Source organism: Phyllobates terribilis, unplaced genomic scaffold (genome assembly GCF_046119375.1).
Source record: "Phyllobates terribilis strain yellow unplaced genomic scaffold, ASM4611937v1 Scaffold_1__5_contigs__length_1240528914, whole genome shotgun sequence".
Lineage (NCBI taxonomy): Eukaryota > Metazoa > Chordata > Amphibia > Anura > Dendrobatidae > Phyllobates > Phyllobates terribilis.
Genome location: NW_027362761.1, coordinates 1,141,118,373 through 1,141,139,918, shown reverse-complemented (window position 1 = coordinate 1,141,139,918; position 21,546 = coordinate 1,141,118,373). Strand labels below are relative to the sequence as shown.

General features: G+C 37.8%; 1 protein-coding gene across 6 annotated transcripts in view; it reads left to right on the top strand.

The window, feature by feature from the left end:
* SH3TC1 (SH3 domain and tetratricopeptide repeats 1) overlaps window positions 1-21,546 on the top strand; it is a 137,742-nt gene that overhangs the window by 34,743 nt on the left and 81,453 nt on the right. The window lies entirely within an intron of this gene.

Genomic DNA, 21,546 nt, shown 5'->3' with positions numbered 1-21,546 from the left:
ATAGAGACAGTACTAGTAACATTCCTATAGAGGCAGTACTAGTAACATTCCTATAGAGGCTGTACTAGTAACATTCCTATAGAGACAGTGCTAGTAACATTCCTATAGAGTCAGTACTAGTAACATTCCTATAGAGTCAGTACTAGTAACATTCCTATAGAGGCAGTATTAGTAACATTCCTATAGAGTCAGTACTAGTAACATTCCTATAGAGACAGTACTAGTAACATTCCTATAGAGACAGTACTAGTAACATTCCTATAGAGGCAGTATTAGTAACATTCCTATAGAGTCAGTACTAGTAACATTCCTATAGAGACAGTACTAGTAACATTCCTATAGAGACAGTACTAGTAACATTCCTATAGAGGCAGTATTAGTAACATTCCTATAGAGGCAGTACTAGTAACATTCCTATAGAGACAGTACTAGTAACATTCCTATAAAGGCAGTATTAGTAACATTCCTATAGAGTCAGTACTAGTAACATTCCTATAGAGACAGTACTAGTAACATTCCTATAGAGACAGTACTAGTAACATTCCTATAGAGGCAGTATTAGTAACATTCCTATAGAGTCAGTACTAGTAACATTCCTATAGAGACAGTACTAGTAACATTCCTATAGAGTCAGTACTAGTAACATTCCTATAGAGACAGTGCTAGTAACATTCCTATAGAGGCAGTATTAGTAACATTCCTATAGAGTCAGTACTAGTAACATTCCTATAGAGACAGTACTAGTAACATTCCTATAGAGGCAGTACTAGTAACATTCCTATAGAGACAGTGCTAGTAACATTCCTATAGAGGCAGTATTAGTAACATTCCTATAGAGTCAGTACTAGTAACATTCCTATAGAGACAGTACTAGTAACATTCCTATAGAGTCAGTACTAGTAACATTCCTATAGAGACAGTACTAGTAACATTCCTATAGAGGCAGTATTAGTAACATTCCTATAGAGTCAGTACTAGTAACATTCCTATAGAGACAGTACTAGTAACATTCCTATAGAGACAGTACTAGTAACATTCCTATAGAGGCAGTACTAGTAACTCTCCTATAGAGACAGTGCTAGTAACATTCCTATAGAGGCAGTATTAGTAACATTCCTATAGAGGCAGTACTAGTAACATTCCTATAGAGACAGTACTAGTAACATTCCTATAGAGACAGTACTAGTAACATTCCTATAGAGACAGTGCTAGTAACATTCCTATAGAGGCAGTACTAGCAACGCTCCTATAGAGTCAGTACTAGTAACATTCCTATAGAGACAGTACTAGTAACATTCCTATAGAGGCAGTATTAGTAACATTCCTATAGAGTCAGTACTAGTAACATTCCTATAGAGACAGTGCTAGTAACATTCCTATAGAGGCAGTACTAGCAACACTCCTATAGAGGCAGTACTAGTAACATTCCTATAGAGTCAGTACTAGTAACATTCCTATAGAGACAGTACTAGTAACATTCCTATAGAGGCAGTATTAGTAACATTCCTATAGAGTCAGTACTAGTAACATTCCTATAGAGACAGTACTAGTAACATTCCTATAGAGGCAGTATTAGTAACATTCCTATAGAGTCAGTACTAGTAACATTCCTATAGAGACAGTACTAGTAACATTCCTATAGAGGCAGTGCTAGTAACATTCCTATAGAGGCAGTACTAGTAACATTCCTATAGAGACAGTATTAGTAACACTCCTATAGAGAGAGTACTAGCAACACTCCTATAGAGACAGTACTAGTAACATTCCTATAGAGACAGTACTAGTAACACTCCTTTAGAGATAGTACTAGTAACACTCCTATAGAGATAGTACTAGCAACATTCCTATAGAGATAGTACTAGTAACACTCCTATAGAGACAGTACTAGTAACACTCCTATAGAGACAGTACTAGTAACATTCCTATAGAGACAGTACTAGTAACACTCCTATAAAGACAGTACTAGTAACATTCCTATAGAGATAGTACTAGCAACACTCCTATAGAGACAGTACTAGCAACATTCCTATAGAGACAGTACTAGTAACACTCCTATAGAGACAGTACTAGCAACACTCCTATAGAGACAGTACTAGCAATGCTCCTATAGAGACAGTACTAGTAACATTCCTATAGAGACAGTACTAGTAACACTCCTGTAGAGGCAGTACTAGTAACACTCCTATAGAGACAGTACTAGTAACGCTCCTATAGAGATAGTACTAGTAACACTCCTATAGAGACAGTACTAGTAACATTCCTATAGAGATAGTACTAGTAACATTCCTATAGAGACAGTACTAGTAACACTCCTATAGAGACAGTACTAGTAACACTCCTATAGAGACAGTACTAGTAACATTCCTATAGAGGCAGTACTAGTTACATTCCTATAGAGATAGTACTAGTAACATTCCTATAGAGATAGTACTAGTAACACTCCTATAGAGATAGTACTAGTAACACTCCTATAGAGATAGTACTAGCAACATTCCTATAGAGATAGTACTAGTAACACTCCTATAGAGATAGTACTAGCAACATTCCTATAGAGATAGTACTAGTAACATTCCTATAGAGATAGTACTAGTAATATTCCTATAGAGATAGTACTAGTAACACTACTATAGAGATAGTACTAGTAACACTCCTATAGAGATAGTACTAGCAACATTCCTATAGAGATAGTACTAGTAACATTCCTATAGAGGCAGTATTAGTAACATTCCTATAGAGACAGTACTAGTAACGCTCCTATAGAGACAGTACTAGTAACATTCCTATAGAGGCAGTATTAGTAACATTCCTATAAAGACAGTGCTAGCAACACTCCTATAGAGACAGTACTAGTAACACTCCTATAGAGACAGTACTAGTAACATTCCTATAGAGACAGTACTAGTAACATTCCTATAGAGGCAGTACTAGTAACATTCCTATAGAGGCAGTACTAGTAACATTCCTATAGAGGCAGTATTAGTAACATCACTATAGAGACAGTACTAGTAACGCTCCTATAGAGACAGTATTAGCAACACTCCTATAGAGACAGTACTAGTAACACTCCTATAGAGACAGTACTAGTAACACTCCTATAGGGACAGTACTAGCAACACTCCTATAGAGGCAGTATTAGCAACACTCCTATAGAGACAGTACTAGTAACATTCCTATAGAGACAGTACTAGTAACATTCCTATAGAGGCAGTACTAGTAACATTCCTATAGAGGCAGTATTAGTAACATCACTATAGAGACAGTACTAGTAACGCTCCTATAGAGACAGTATTAGCAACACTCCTATAGAGACAGTACTAGTAACATCACTATAGAGACAGTACTAGTAACATTCCTATAGGGACAGTACTAGTAACACTCCTATAGAGACATTACTAGTAACACTCCTATAGAGTCAGTACTAGTAACACTCCTATAGAGACAGTACTAGTAACATTCCTATAGAGTCAGTACTAGTAACACTCCTATAGAGACAGTACTAGTAACATTCCTATAGAAACAGTACTAGTAACATTCCTATAGAGACAGTACTAGTAACATTCCTATAGAGACAGTATTAGTAACATCCCTATAGAGACAGTACTAGCAACACTCCTATAGAGACAGTACTAGTAACATTCCTATAGAGACAGTACTAGTAACATTCCTATAGAGGCAGTACTAGTTACATTCCTATAGAGACAGTACTAGTAACACTCCTATAGAGACAGTACTAGTAACATTCCTATAGAGGCAGTACTAGTTACATTCCTATAGAGACAGTACTAGTAACGTTCCTATAGAGACAGTACTAGTAACATTCCTATAGAGGCAGTACTAGTAACATTCCTATAGAGGCAGTATTAGTAACATTCCTATAGAGATAGTACTAGTAACATTCCTATAGAGACAGTATTAGTATCACTCCTATAGAGGCAGTACTAGTAACATTCCTATAGAGGCAGTACTAGTAACACTCCTATAGAGACAGTACTAGTAACATTCCTATAGAGGCAGTACTAGTAACATTCCTATAGAGGCAGTATTAGTAACATTCCTATAGAGACAGTACTAGTAACACTCCTATAGAGACAGTACTAGTAACACTCCTATAGAGGCAGTACTAGTTACATTCCTATAGAGACAGTACTAGCAACACTCCTATAGAGACATTACTAGTAACATTCCTATAGAGGCAGTATTAGTAACATTCCTATAGAGACAGTACTAGTAACATTCCTATAGAGGCAGTACTAGTAACATTCCTATAGAGACAGTACTAGTAACACTCCTGTAGAGGCAGTACTAGTAACACTCCTATAGAGACAGTACTAGTAACGCTCCTATAGAGACAGTACTAGTAACATTCCTATAGAGGCAGTATTAGTAACATTCCTATAGAGACAGTATTAGTAACATTCCTATAGAGACAGTACTAGTAACATTCCTATAGAGACAGTACTAGTAACATTCCTATAGAGACAGTACTAGTAACACTCCTGTAGAGGCAGTACTAGTAACATTCCTATAGAGACAGTACTAGTAACACTCCTGTAGAGGCAGTACTAGTAACACTCCTATAGAGACAGTACTAGTAACGCTCCTATAGAGACAGTACTAGTAACATTCCTATAGAGACAGTATTAGTAACACTCCTATAGAGACAGTACTAGTAACACTCCTATAGAGACAGTACTAGTAACATTCCTATAGAGGCAGTACTAGTAACATTCCTATAGAGACAGTATTAGTAAAATTCCTATAGAGGCAGTACTAGTAACGCTCCTATAGAGGCAGTACTAGTAACGCTCCTATATAGATAGTACTAGTAACACTCCTATAGAGACAGTACTAGCAACACTCCCATAGAGACAGTACTAGTAACATTCCTATAGAGACAGTATTAGTAATATTCCTATAGAGGCAGTACTAGTAACGCTCCTATAGAGGCAGTACTAGTAACGCTCCTATAGAGATAGTACTAGTAACACTCCTATAGAGACAGTACTAGTAACACTCCTATAGAGACAGTACTAGTAACATTCCTATAGAGGCAGTACTAGTTACATTCCTATAGAGACAGTACTAGTAACATTCCTATAGAGGCAGTATTAGTAACATTCCTATAGAGATAGTACTAGTAACACTCCTATAGAGATAGTACTAGCAACATTCCTATAGAGATAGTACTAGTAACATTCCTATAGAGATAGTACTAGTAACATTCCTATAGAGATAGTACTAGTAACACTCCTTTAGAGATAGTACTAGTAACACTCCTATAGAGATAGTACTAGCAACACTCCTATAGAGACAGTACTAGCAACATTCCTATAGAGACAGTACTAGTAAAACTCCTATAGAGATAGTACTATTAACATTCCTATAGAGACAGTACTAGTAACACTCCTATAGAGGCAGTACTAGTAACATTCCTATAGAGGCAGTACTAGTAACATTCCTATAGAGACAGTACTAGTAACATTCCTATAGAGATAGTACTAGTAACTCTCCTATAGAGACAGTATTAGTAACATTCCTATAGAGACAGTACTAGTAACTCTCCTATAGAGACAGTACTAGTAACACTCCTGTAGAGGCAGTACTAGTAACACTCCTATAAAGTCAGTACTAGTAACACTCCTATAGAGGCAGTACTAGTAACACTCCTATAGAGATAGTGCTAGTAACGCTCCTATAGAGGCAGTACTAGTAACATTCCTATAGAGACAGTACTAGTAACACTCCTATAGAGACAGTACTAGCAACACTCCTATAGAGACAGTACTAGTAACACTCCTATAGAGACAGTATTAGTAACACTCCTATAGAGACAGTACTAGTAACATTCCTATAGAGGCAGTATTAGTAACATTCCTATAGAGACAGTACTAGTAACACTCCTATAGAGGCAGTACTAGTAATCACTCCTATAGAGACAGTACTAGCAACACTCCTATAGAGACAGTACTAGTAACATTCCTATAGAGATAGTACTAGTAACATTCCTATAGAGACAGTACTAGCAACACTCCTATAGAGACAGTACTAGTAACGCTCCTATAGAGACAGTACTAGTAACACTCCTATAGAGACAGTACTAGTAACACTCCTATAGAGACAGTACTAGCAACACTCCTATAGAGGCAGTACTAGCAACACTCCTATAGAGGCAGTATTAGTAACATTCCTATAGAGACAGTACTACCAACACTCCTATAGAGACAGTACTAGCAACACTCCTATAGAGGCAGTATTAGTAACATTCCTATAGAGATAGTACTAGTAACATTCCTATAGAGGCAGTACTAGTAACACTGCTATAGAGACAGTACTAGTAACACTCCTATAGAGACAGTACTAGTAACACTCCTATAGAGACAGTACTAGCAACATTCCTATAGAGATAGTACTAGTAACATTCCTATAGAGACAGTACTAGTAACATTCCTATAGAGGCAGTATTACTAACATTCCTATAGAGGCAGTACTAGTAACACTCCTATAGAGACAGTACTAGTAACACTCCTATAGAGACAGTACTAGCAACATTCCTATAGAGATAGTACTAGTAACATTCCTATAGAGACAGTACTAGTAACATTCCTATAGAGGCAGTATTACTAACATTCCTATAGAGGCAGTACTAGTAACACTCCTATAGAGACAGTACTAGTAACACTCCTATAGAGACAGTACTAGCAACATTCCTATAGAGATAGTACTAGTAACATTCCTATAGAGACAATACAAGTAACATTCCTATAGAGATAGTACTAGTAACATTCCTATAGAGATAGTACTAGTAACACTCCTATAGAGATAGTACTAGTAACATTCCTATAGAGACAGTACTAGTAACATTCCTATAGAGGCAGTACTAGTAACATTCCTATAGAGACAGTACTAGTAACATTCCTATAGATATAGTACTAGTAACATTCCTATAGAGACAGTACTAGTAACATTCCTATAGAGACAGTACTAGTAACATTCCTATAGAGGCAGTACTAGTTACATTCCTATAGAGATAGTACTAGTAACATTCCTATAGAGATAGTACTAGTAACACTCCTATAGAGATAGTACTAGTAACACTCCTATAGAGATAGTACGAGCAACATTCCTATAGAGATAGTACTAGTAACATTCCTATAGAGATAGTACTAGTAACATTCCTATAGAGATAGTACTAGCAACATTCCTATAGAGATAGTACTAGTAACACTCCTATAGAGATAGTACTAGCAACATTCCTATAGAGATAGTACTAGTAACATTCCTGTAGAGACAGTACTAGCAACACTCCTATAGAGGCAGTACTAGTAACATTCCTATAGAGGCAGTACTAGTAACACTCCTATAGAGACAGTACTAGTAACACTCCTATAGAGACAGTACTAGTAACACTCCTATAGAGACAGTACTAGCAACATTCCTATAGAGATAGTACTAGTAACATTCCTATAGAGATAGTACTAGTAACATTCCTATAGAAACAATACTAGTAACATTCCTATAGAGATAGTACTAGTAACATTCCTATAGAGGCAGTACTAGCAACACTCCTATAGAGATAGTACTAGTAACATTCCTATAGAGACAGTACTAGTAACATTCCTATAGAGACAGTACTAGTAACATTCCTATAGAGGCAGTACTAGTGACATTCCTATAGATATAGTACTAGTAACATTCCTATAGAGACAGTACTAGTAACATTCCTATAGAGGCAGTACTAGTAACATTCCTATAGAGACAGTACTAGTAACATTCCTATAGAGGCAGTACTAGTAACATTCCTATAGATATAGTACTAGTAACATTCCTATAGAGACAGTACTAGTAACATTCCTATAGAGGCAGTACTAGTTACATTCCTATAGAGATAGTACTAGTAACATTCCTATAGAGATAGTACTAGTAACACTCCTATAGAGATAGTACTAGTAACACTCCTATAGAGATAGTACTAGCAACATTCCTATAGAGATAGTACTAGTAACATTCATATAGAGATAGTACTAGTAACATTCCTATAGAGATAGTACTAGCAACATTCCTATAGAGATAGTACTAGTAACAATCCTATAGAGATAGTACTAGCAACATTCCTATAGAGATAGTACTAGTAACATTCCTGTAGAAACAGTACTAGTAACACTCCTATAGAGGCAGTACTAGTAACATTCCTATAGAGGCAGTACTAGTAACATTCCTATAGAGACAGTACTAGTAACATTCCTATAGAGATAGTACTAGTAACATTCCTATAGAGACAGTACTAGCAACACTCCTATAGAGACAGTACTAGCAACACTCCTATAGAGACAGTATTAGTAACATTCCTATAGAGACAGTACTAGTAACTCTCCTATAGAGACAGTACTAGTAACACTCCTATAGAGGCAGTACTAGTAACACTCCTATAAAGGCAGTACTAGTAACACTCCTATAGAGGCAGTACTAGTAACACTCCTATAAAGGCAGTACTAGTAACACTACTATAGAGGCAGTACTAGTAACACTCCTATAGAGATAGTACTAGCAACATTCCTATAGAGATAGTACTAGTACCATTCCTATAGAGGCAGTACTAGTAACATTCCTATAGAGGCAGTACTAGTTACATTCCTATAGAGGCAGTATTAGTAACATTCCTATAGAGACAGTACTAGTAACGCTCCTATAGAGACAGTACTAGCAACACTCCTATAGAGACAGTACTAGTAACATTCCTATAGAGACAGTACTAGTAACATTCCTATAGAGACAGTACTAGCAACACTCCTATAGAGACAGTATTAGTAACATTCCTATAGAGACAGTACTAGTAACATTCCTATAGAGACAGTACTAGCAACACTCCTATAGAGACAGTACTAGTAACATTCCTATAGAGACAGTACTAGTAACATTCCTATAGAGGCAGTACTAGTTACATTCCTATAGAGGCAGTATTAGTAACATTCCTATAGAGACAGTACTAGTAACATTCCTATAGAGACAGTACTAGCAACACTCCTATAGAGACAGTACTAGCAACACTCCTATAGAGACAGTACTAGTAACGCTCCTATAGAGACAGTACTAGCAACACTCCTATAGAGACAGTACTAGCAACACTCCTATAGAGACAGTACTAGTAACATTCCTATAGAGACAGTACTAGTAACATTCCTATAGAGGCAGTACTAGTAACGCTCCTATAGAGATAGTACTAGTAACACTCCTATAGAGGCAGTACTAGTAACATTCCTATAGAGGCAGTATTAGTAACATTCCTATAGAGACAATACTAGTAACATTCCTATAGAGGCAGTACTAGTAACGCTCCTATAGAGGCAGTATTAGTAACACTCCTATAGAGACAGTACTAGTAACATTCCTATAGAGACAGTACTAGTAACATTCCTATAGAGGCAGTACTAGTAACGCTCCTATAGAGGCAGTATTAGTAACACTCCTGTAGAGGCAGTACTAGTAACACTCCTATAGAGACAGTACTAGTAACATTCCTATAGAGACAGTACTAGTAACATTCCTATAGAGACAGTACTAGTAACATTCCTATAGAGGCAGTACTAGCAACACTCCTATAGAGATAGTACTAGTAACATTCCTATAGAGACAGTACTAGTAACATTCCTATAGAGGCTGTACTAGTAACATTCCTATAGAGGCAGTACTAGTAACACTCCTATAGAGACAGTACTAGCAACATTCCTATAGAGATAGTACTAGTAACATTCCTATAGAGATAGTACTAGTAACATTCCTATAGAAACAATACTAGTAACATTCCTATAGAGATAGTACTAGTAACATTCCTATAGAGGCAGTACTAGCAACACTCCTATAGAGATAGTACTAGTAACATTCCTATAGAGACAGTACTAGTAACATTCCTATAGAGACAGTACTAGTAACATTCCTATAGAGGCAGTACTAGTGACATTCCTATAGATATAGTACTAGTAACATTCCTATAGAGACAGTACTAGTAACATTCCTATAGAGGCAGTACTAGTAACATTCCTATAGAGACAGTACTAGTAACATTCCTATAGAGGCAGTACTAGTAACATTCCTGTAGAGACAGTACTAGCAACACTCCTATAGAGGCAGTACTAGTAACATTCCTATAGAGGCAGTACTAGTAACACTCCTATAGAGACAGTACTAGTAACACTCCTATAGAGACAGTACTAGTAACACTCCTATAGAGACAGTACTAGCAACATTCCTATAGAGATAGTACTAGTAACATTCCTATAGAGATAGTACTAGTAACATTCCTATAGAAACAATACTAGTAACATTCCTATAGAGATAGTACTAGTAACATTCCTATAGAGGCAGTACTAGCAACACTCCTATAGAGATAGTACTAGTAACATTCCTATAGAGACAGTACTAGTAACATTCCTATAGAGACAGTACTAGTAACATTCCTATAGAGGCAGTACTAGTGACATTCCTATAGATATAGTACTAGTAACATTCCTATAGAGACAGTACTAGTAACATTCCTATAGAGGCAGTACTAGTAACATTCCTATAGAGACAGTACTAGTAACATTCCTATAGAGGCAGTACTAGTAACATTCCTATAGATATAGTACTAGTAACATTCCTATAGAGACAGTACTAGTAACATTCCTATAGAGGCAGTACTAGTTACATTCCTATAGAGATAGTACTAGTAACATTCCTATAGAGATAGTACTAGTAACACTCCTATAGAGATAGTACTAGTAACACTCCTATAGAGATAGTACTAGCAACATTCCTATAGAGATAGTACTAGTAACATTCATATAGAGATAGTACTAGTAACATTCCTATAGAGATAGTACTAGCAACATTCCTATAGAGATAGTACTAGTAACAATCCTATAGAGATAGTACTAGCAACATTCCTATAGAGATAGTACTAGTAACATTCCTGTAGAAACAGTACTAGTAACACTCCTATAGAGGCAGTACTAGTAACATTCCTATAGAGGCAGTACTAGTAACATTCCTATAGAGACAGTACTAGTAACATTCCTATAGAGATAGTACTAGTAACATTCCTATAGAGACAGTACTAGCAACACTCCTATAGAGACAGTACTAGCAACACTCCTATAGAGACAGTATTAGTAACATTCCTATAGAGACAGTACTAGTAACTCTCCTATAGAGACAGTACTAGTAACACTCCTATAGAGGCAGTACTAGTAACACTCCTATAAAGGCAGTACTAGTAACACTCCTATAGAGGCAGTACTAGTAACACTCCTATAAAGGCAGTACTAGTAACACTACTATAGAGGCAGTACTAGTAACACTCCTATAGAGATAGTACTAGCAACATTCCTATAGAGATAGTACTAGTACCATTCCTATAGAGGCAGTACTAGTAACATTCCTATAGAGGCAGTACTAGTTACATTCCTATAGAGGCAGTATTAGTAACATTCCTATAGAGACAGTACTAGTAACGCTCCTATAGAGACAGTACTAGCAACACTCCTATAGAGACAGTACTAGTAACATTCCTATAGAGACAGTACTAGTAACATTCCTATAGAGACAGTACTAGCAACACTCCTATAGAGACAGTATTAGTAACATTCCTATAGAGACAGTACTAGTAACATTCCTATAGAGACAGTACTAGCAACACTCCTATAGAGACAGTACTAGTAACATTCCTATAGAGACAGTACTAGTAACATTCCTATAGAGGCAGTACTAGTTACATTCCTATAGAGGCAGTATTAGTAACATTCCTATAGAGACAGTACTAGTAACATTCCTATAGAGACAGTACTAGCAACACTCCTATAGAGACAGTACTAGCAACACTCCTATAGAGACAGTACTAGTAACGCTCCTATAGAGACAGTACTAGCAACACTCCTATAGAGACAGTACTAGCAACACTCCTATAGAGACAGTACTAGTAACATTCCTATAGAGACAGTACTAGTAACATTCCTATAGAGGCAGTACTAGTAACGCTCCTATAGAGATAGTACTAGTAACACTCCTATAGAGGCAGTACTAGTAACATTCCTATAGAGGCAGTATTAGTAACATTCCTATAGAGACAATACTAGTAACATTCCTATAGAGGCAGTACTAGTAACGCTCCTATAGAGGCAGTATTAGTAACACTCCTATAGAGACAGTACTAGTAACATTCCTATAGAGACAGTACTAGTAACATTCCTATAGAGGCAGTACTAGTAACGCTCCTATAGAGGCAGTATTAGTAACACTCCTGTAGAGGCAGTACTAGTAACACTCCTATAGAGACAGTACTAGTAACATTCCTATAGAGACAGTACTAGTAACATTCCTATAGAGACAGTACTAGTAACATTCCTATAGAGGCAGTACTAGCAACACTCCTATAGAGATAGTACTAGTAACATTCCTATAGAGACAGTACTAGTAACATTCCTATAGAGGCTGTACTAGTAACATTCCTATAGAGGCAGTACTAGTAACACTCCTATAGAGACAGTACTAGTAACACTCCTATAGAGATAGTACTAGTAACACTCCTATAGAGACAGTACTAGTAACACTCCTATAGAGATAGTACTAGTAACATTCCTATAGAGACAGTACTAGCAACACTCCTATAGAGACAGTACTAGTAACATTCCTATAGAGGCAGTACTAGTAACACTCCTATAGAGACAGTACTAGTAACACTCCTATAGAGATAGTACTAGTAACACTCCTATAGAGGCAGTACTAGTAACATTCCTATAGAGGCAGTACTAGTTACATTCCTATAGAGGCTGTACTAGTAACACTCCTATAGAGATAGTACTAGTAACATTCCTATAGAGGCAGTACTAGTTACATTCCTATAGAGGCAGTACTAGTAACATTCCTATAGAGGCAGTACTAGTTACATTCCTATAGAGGCTGTACTAGTAACACTCCTATAGAGATAGTACTAGTAACACTCCTATAGAGGCAGTACTAGTTACATTCCTATAGAGGCAGTACTAGTAACATTCCTATAGAGGCAGTACTAGTTACATTCCTATAGAGGCTGTACTAGTAACACTCCTATAGAGATAGTACTAGTAACATTCCTATAGAGACAGTACTAGTAACATTCCTATAGAGGCAGTACTAGTAACACTCCTATAGAGACAGTACTAGTAACACTCCTATAGAGATAGTACTAGTAACTCTCCTATAGAGGCAGTACTAGTAACATTCCTATAGAGGCAGTACTAGTTACATTCCTATAGAGGCTGTACTAGGAACACTCCTATAGAGATAGTACTAGTAACACTCCTATAGAGGCAGTACTAGTAACAATCCTATAGAGGCAGTACTAGTAACATTCCTATAGAGGCAGTACTAGTAACATTCCTATAGAGGCAGTACTAGTTACATTCCTATAGAGGCTGTACTAGTAACACTCCTATAGAGGCTGTACTAGTAGCACTCCTATAGAGACAGTACTAGTAACATTCCTATATAGGCAGTACTAGTAACACTCCTATAGAGACAGTACTAGTTACATTCCTATAGAGGCTGTACTAGTAACACTCCTATAGAGACAGTACTAGTAACACTCCTATAGAGGCAGTACTAGTAACATTCCTATAGAGGCAGTACTAGTAACACTCCTATAGAGGCAGTACTAGTAACATTCCTATAGAGACAGTACTAGTAACATTCCTATAGAGGCAGTACTAGTAACATTCCTATAGAGGCAGTACTAGTAACATTCCTATAGAGACAGTACTAGTAACACTCCTATAGAGGCAGTACTAGTAACACTCCTATAGAGACAGTACTAGTAACATTCCTATAGATGCAGTACTAGTAACATTCCTATAGAGACAGTACTAGTAACATTCCTATAGAGACAGTACTAGTAACATTCCTATAGAGACAGTACTAGTAACATTCCTATAGAGGCAGTACTAGTAACATTCCTATAGAGACAGTACTAGTAACACTCCTATAGAGGCAGTACTAGTAACACTCCTATAGAGACAGTACTAGTAACATTCCTATAGATGCAGTACTAGTAACATTCCTATAGAGATAGTGCTAGTAACGCTCCTATAGAGGCAGTACTAGTAACATTCCTATAGAGACAGTACTAGTAACACTCCTATAGAGACAGTACTAGCAACACTCCTATAGAGACAGTACTAGTAACACTCCTATAGAGACAGTATTAGTAACACTCCTATAGAGACAGTACTAGTAACATTCCTATAGAGGCAGTATTAGTAACATTCCTATAGAGACAGTACTAGTAACACTCCTATAGAGGCAGTACTAGTAACACTCCTATAGAGACAGTACTAGCAACACTCCTATAGAGACAGTACTAGTAACATTCCTATAGAGATAGTACTAGTAACATTCCTATAGAGACAGTACTAGCAACACTCCTATAGAGACAGTACTAGTAACGCTCCTATAGAGACAGTACTAGTAACACTCCTATAGAGACAGTACTAGTAACACTCCTATAGAGACAGTACTAGCAACACTCCTATAGAGGCAGTACTAGCAACACTCCTATAGAGGCAGTATTAGTAACATTCCTATAGAGACAGTACTACCAACACTCCTATAGAGACAGTACTAGCAACACTCCTATAGAGGCAGTATTAGTAACATTCCTATAGAGATAGTACTAGTAACACTCCTATAGAGGCAGTATTACTAACATTCCTATAGAGGCAGTACTAGTAACACTCCTATAGAGACAGTACTAGTAACACTCCTATAGAGACAGTACTAGCAACATTCCTATAGAGATAGTACTAGTAACACTCCTATAGAGGCAGTATTACTAACATTCCTATAGAGGCAGTACTAGTAACACTCCTATAGAGACAGTACTAGTAACACTCCTATAGAGACAGTACTAGCAACATTCCTATAGAGATAGTACTAGTAACATTCCTATAGAGACAATACAAGTAACATTCCTATAGAGATAGTACTAGTAACATTCCTATAGAGATAGTACTAGTAACACTCCTATAGAGATAGTACTAGTAACATTCCTATAGAGACAGTACTAGTAACATTCCTATAGAGGCAGTACTAGTAACATTCCTATAGAGACAGTACTAGTAACATTCCTATAGATATAGTACTAGTAACATTCCTATAGAGACAGTACTAGTAACATTCCTATAGAGGCAGTACTAGTTACATTCCTATAGAGATAGTACTAGTAACATTCCTATAGAGATAGTACTAGTAACACTCCTATAGAGATAGTACTAGTAACACTCCTATAGAGATAGTACGAGCAACATTCCTATAGAGATAGTACTAGTAACATTCCTATAGAGATAGTACTAGTAACATTCCTATAGAGATAATACTAGCAACATTCCTATAGAGATAGTACTAGTAACACTCCTATAGAGATAGTACTAGCAACATTCCTATAGAGATAGTACTAGTAACATTCCTGTAGAGACAGTACTAGCAACACTCCTATAGAGGCAGTACTAGTAACATTCCTATAGAGGCAGTACTAGTAACACTCCTATAGAGACAGTACTAGTAACACTCCTATAGAGACAGTACTAGTAACACTCCTATAGAGACAGTACTAGCAACATTCCTATAGAGATAGTACTAGTAACATTCCTATAGAGATAGTACTAGTAACATTCCTATAGAAACAATACTAGTAACATTCCTATAGAGATAGTACTAGTAACATTCCTATAGAGGCAGTACTAGCAACACTCCTATAGAGATAGTACTAGTAACATTCCTATAGAGACAGTACTAGTAACATTCCTATAGAGGCAGTACTAGTAACATTCCTATAGAGACAGTACTAGTAACATTCCTATAGAGGCAGTACTAGTAACATTCCTATAGATATAGTACTAGTAACATTCCTATAGAGACAGTACTAGTAACATTCCTATAGAGACAGTACTAGTAACATTCCTATAGATATAGTACTAGTAACATTCCTATAGAGACAGTACTAGTAACATTCCTATAGAGGCAGTACTAGTTACATTCCTATAGAGATAGTACTAGTAACATTCCTATAGAGATAGTACTAGTAACACTCCTATAGAGATAGTACTAGTAACACTCCTATAGAGATAGTACTAGCAACATTCCTATAGAGATAGTACTAGTAACATTCCTATAGAGATAGTACTAGTAACACTCCTATAGAGATAGTACTAGCAACATTCCTATAGAGATAGTACTAGTAACATTCCTGTAGAGACAGTACTAGTAACACTCCTATAGAGGCAGTACTAGTAACATTCCTATAGAGGCAGTACTAGTAACATTCCTATAGAGACAGTACTAGTAACATTCCTATAGAGATAGTACTAGTAACATTCCTATAGAGACAGTACTAGCAACACTCCTATAGAGACAGTACTAGCAACACTCCTATAGAGACAGTATTAGTAACATTCCTATAGAGACAGTACTAGTAACTCTCCTATAGAGACAGTACTAGTAACACTCCTATAGAGGCAGTACTAGTAACACTCCTATAAAGGCAGTACTAGTAACATTCCTATAGAGACAGTACTAGTAACACTCCTATAAAGGCAGTACTAGTAACACTCCTATACAGGCAGTACTAGTAACACTCCTATAGAGATAGTACTAGCAACATTCCTATAGAGATAGTACTAGTACCATTCCTATAGAGGCAGTACTAGTAACATTCCTATAGAGGCAGTACTAGTTACATTCCTATAGAGGCAGTATTAGTAACATTCCTATAGAGACAGTACTAGTAACGCTCCTATAGAGACAGTACTAGCAACACTCCTATAGAGACAGTACTAGCAACACTCCTATAGAGACAGTACTAGTAACATTCCTATAGAGACAGTACTAGTAACATTCCTATAGAGACAGTACTAGCAACACTCCTATAGAGACAGTATTAGTAACATTCCTATAGAGACAGTACTAGTAACGCTCCTATAGAGACAGTACTAGCAACACTCCTATAGAGACAGTACTAGCAACACTCCTATAGAGACAGTACTAGCAACACTCCTATAGAGACAGTACTAGTAACATTCCTATAGAGACAGTACTAGTAACATTCCTATAGAGGCAGTACTAGTAACGCTCCTATAGAGATAGTACTAGTAACACTCCTATAGAGGCAGTACTAGTAACATTCCTATAGAGGCAGTATTAGTAACATTCCTATAGAGACAGTACTAGTAACATTCCTATAGAGGCAGTACTAGTAACGCTCCTATAGAGGCAGTATTAGTAACACTCCTATAGAGACAGTACTAGTAACATTCCTATAGAGACAGTACTAGTAACATTCCTATAGAGGCAGTACTAGTAACGCTCCTATAGAGGCAGTATTAGTAACACTCCTGTAGAGGCAGTACTAGTAACACTCCTATAGAGACAGTACTAGTAACATTCCTATAGAGACAGTACTAGTAACATTCCTATAGAGACAGTACTAGTAACATTCCTATAGAGGCAGTACTAGCAACACTCCTATAGAGATAGTACTAGTAACATTCCTATAGAGACAGTACTAGTAACATTCCTATAGAGGCAGTACTAGTAACATTCCTATAGAGGCAGTACTAGTAACACTCCTATAGAAACAGTACTAGTAACACTCCTATAGAGATAGTACTAGTAACACTCCTATAGAGACAGTACTAGTAACACTCCTATAGAGATAGTACTAGTAACATTCCTATAGAGACAGTACTAGCAACACTCCTATAGAGACAGTACTAGTAACATTCCTATAGAGGCAGTACTAGTAACACTCCTATAGAGACAGTACTAGTAACACTCCTATAGAGATAGTACTAGTAACACTCCTATAGAGGCAGTACTAGTAACATTCCTATAGAGGCAGTACTAGTTACATTCCTATAGAGGCTGTACTAGTAACACTCCTATAGAGATAGTACTAGTAACATTCCTATAGAGGCAGTACTAGTTACATTCCTATAGAGGCAGTACTAGTAACATTCCTATAGAGGCAGTACTAGTTACATTCCTATAGAGGCTGTACTAGTAACACTCCTATAGAGATAGTACTAGTAACACTCCTATAGAGGCAGTACTAGTTACATTCCTATAGAGGCAGTACTAGTAACATTCCTATAGAGGCAGTACTAGTTACATTCCTATAGAGGCTGTACTAGTAACACTTCTATAGAGATAGTACTAGTAACATTCCTATAGAGACAGTACTAGTAACATTCCTATAGAGGCAGTACTAGTAACACTCCTATAGAGACAGTACTAGTAACACTCCTATAGAGATAGTACTAGTAACTCTCCTATAGAGGCAGTACTAGTAACATTCCTATAGAGGCTGTACTAGGAACACTCCTATAGAGATAGTACTAGGAACACTCCTATAGAGGCAGTACTAGTAACAATCCTATAGAGGCAGTACTAGTAACATTCCTATAGAGGCAGTACTAGTAACATTCCTATAGAGGCAGTACTAGTTACATTCCTATAGAGGCAGTACTAGTAACATTCCTATAGAGGCAGTACTAGTTACATTCCTATACAGACAGTACTAGTAACATTCCTATAGAGATAGTACTAGTAACATTCCTATATAGGCAGTACTAGTAACACTCCTATAGAGACAGTACTAGTTACATTCCTATAGAGGCTGTACTAGTAACACTCCTATAGAGACAGTACTAGTAACACTCCTATAGAGGCAGTACTAGTAACATTCCTATAGAGGCAGTACTAGTAACACTCCTATAGAGGCAGTACTAGTAACATTCCTATAGAGACAGTACTAGTAACATTCCTATAGAGGCAGTACTAGTAACATTCCTATAGAGGCAGTACTAGTAACATTCCTATAGAGACAGTACTAGTAACACTCCTATAGATGCAGTACTAGTAACATTCCTATAGAGACAGTACTAGTAACATTCCTATAGAGGCAGTACTAGTAACATTCCTATAGAGACAGTACTAGTAACATTCCTATAGAGACAGTACTAGTAACACTCCTATAGAGGCAGTACTAGTAACACTCCTATAGAGTCAGTACTAGCAACACTCCTATAGAGACAGTACTAGTAACACTCCTATAGAGGCAGTACTAGTAACACTCCTATAGAGGCAGTACTAGCAACACTCCTATAGAGGCAGTACTAGCAACACTCCTATAGAGGCAGTACTAGCAACATTCCTATAGAGGCAGTACTAGTAACACTCCTATAGAGGCAGTACTAGTAACACTCCTATAGAGGCAGTACTAGTAACACTCCTATAGAGGCAGTACTAGCAACACTCCTATAGAGGCAGTACTAGCAGCGTCGGACTGGAGTACCTTGTGCCCACTATGCAGCTACAGAGAAATAAATACAAGACCACCAATTGTGTGGTAACGTGCTAATATCAGGGTATTATATAAGAATGTACACTTCATGCTATAGAAAGAGCTGCTGCCCACATTTTGGTGCAAACTCAATGATAAATGTCCCCTGATGTTTATTAATAATACTAATAAACCAATATTTTCTAGCGCCAGCACAGTAGATTAGATCTTATGACATTTCATCCATAATCCATACGCTGAGAAAATCCACGGTGTAAATTGACCGGCGCTGCGTATTTGACGTGAATAATGCGTCAATTTATGCTGCAAATATTCACCACCAATCTCATCCTTTGCGATACAAAGGATCAGGTCAGCGGTAAAGGCGCACCATAGTGTAGCAGTAAGCGCAGCAATATCAGCACGATATCTGAGTGGATATTACGGATATTAATTTGCTGTGTGATTTTCATTGTAAAATTTCTGCAGAAAATACATTATGTGAATGTACCCACAACACTGGAGTGATAGCAAAATAATTTCCCTCACATCCCCCTATACACTTTACATAGAAATCACTCTGCCGCTTATAAGGCCATAACATTTTATGAAGGGCCTCATTTTGTTAGTAGTTGGGGGAGAAAACTTTTAGCCTATGTTCGCACGTTGCATTTTTTTCCGCAAGCAAAACCTGCTCTCTTGGCAGTAAAGAAGCAATGTCAAAAAAGCAGGTTTTCCTGAGTTTTTGCTGCATTTTTGTCACTGTACATTTGTTTGTTTGTTCATGCTGATAAAGTTTAGTTCAAAAAATAACCTCAGGTTTTGAGACCAAAAACGCAGCAAAAGCTGATACCTGCGTTTTTGCAGCATTTTTTCACTGTTTTTTTGCACTTGCTCATTGCTTTCAATGGGTGAAAAACACTGTAAAATCGCTGAAAGAAGTGACATGCTGCATTTTGCAAAAACCAAGGTATTTGACAAAATACTAAGGACAAAAAAAACCTGTGTGCATGAGATTTCTGAAATCTCATAGACTTTGCTAGTACTGTAAAACACAGTTGAAAATTTGCATAAAAAAACACTGAAAAAACACAATGTGTGAACATGGCCTTAGTCAGTCAGGAGTGATACAGGGAGAGGGGGCTCAGTCATGTGTGATACAGGAAGAGGAGGCTCAGTCATGGGTGATATGGGGTGAGGGGGCTCAGTCAGTTAGGAGTAATACAAGCGGAGTGGGTGCAGTAAGGGGTGATACGGTAGAGAACGCGCAGTCAGTCAGGGGTGATAAGGGGGAGAAGGAGCAGTCAGTCAGGGGTGATACGGGGAGAAGGCGCAGTCAGTCAGGGGTGAAACGGGGAGTAGGGGCTCAGTCAGGGGTGATATGAGGTTTAGTAAGGTGTGAAATGGAGGAAGGGATGCAGTCAGTGGTGATATAGGGGAAAGGGCTCAGTCAGGGGTGATATGGGGAGGGGGTGCATTCAGGGGTCATAAGAGGGAGGGGGTGCAGTCAAGTCAAGGGTAAAAGGAGAGATGAGGGAATGTTGCCCTCATTAATTTCTAAGTGGCTTAGCCCCCTCCCCCTCTATCACCCGGGACTAAAGGCCCCCCATTTTCACTTACTCGCTATTAGGCTGGAGGGGGGGCCTCCTTCAACAAAGCTAATGCTAATTGGCTACGCTGCTTGTTCAATGCTGGGAAGAGCGGTCACATAAAAAGTACCAGGGTGCAACAGCGCTCTGTTACTTACAAATAGTGAGCCGCAGTCTGCAGCAGGCGAGCTTGTCATCAATGCTATCAGTGGCGCGCACACTGCTCTCCTGGGCTGTCTAACTCTGGGAGGAGCCGCTAGGAGAAGTGACCTACACGCTGGCAGCATGCCCTGCTTGTAGCAACCCAGGAGAGCATTGTGTGATTCAAACTGCGGCACAATATTTGTAAGTAACAGAGAGCTGTTGTGCCCTGATAACTTTTTATGTCACCACTCTTCCCAGTCAGACAACCAGGGAGAGCAGTCGATATGCCTCCAGTGGGCCAGTCTGACCCTGCATGTCCCCCCCCCCCATATAACATATGCAGCCAAGTTCCCTTCTTCCATAAATAACCAAGTCCCCCTCCCCCACATATAGCATATACAGTGGTGTGAAAAAAGTGTTTGCCCCGTTCCTGATTTCTTTTTCTTCTGCACGTTTCTCACACTTCAATGT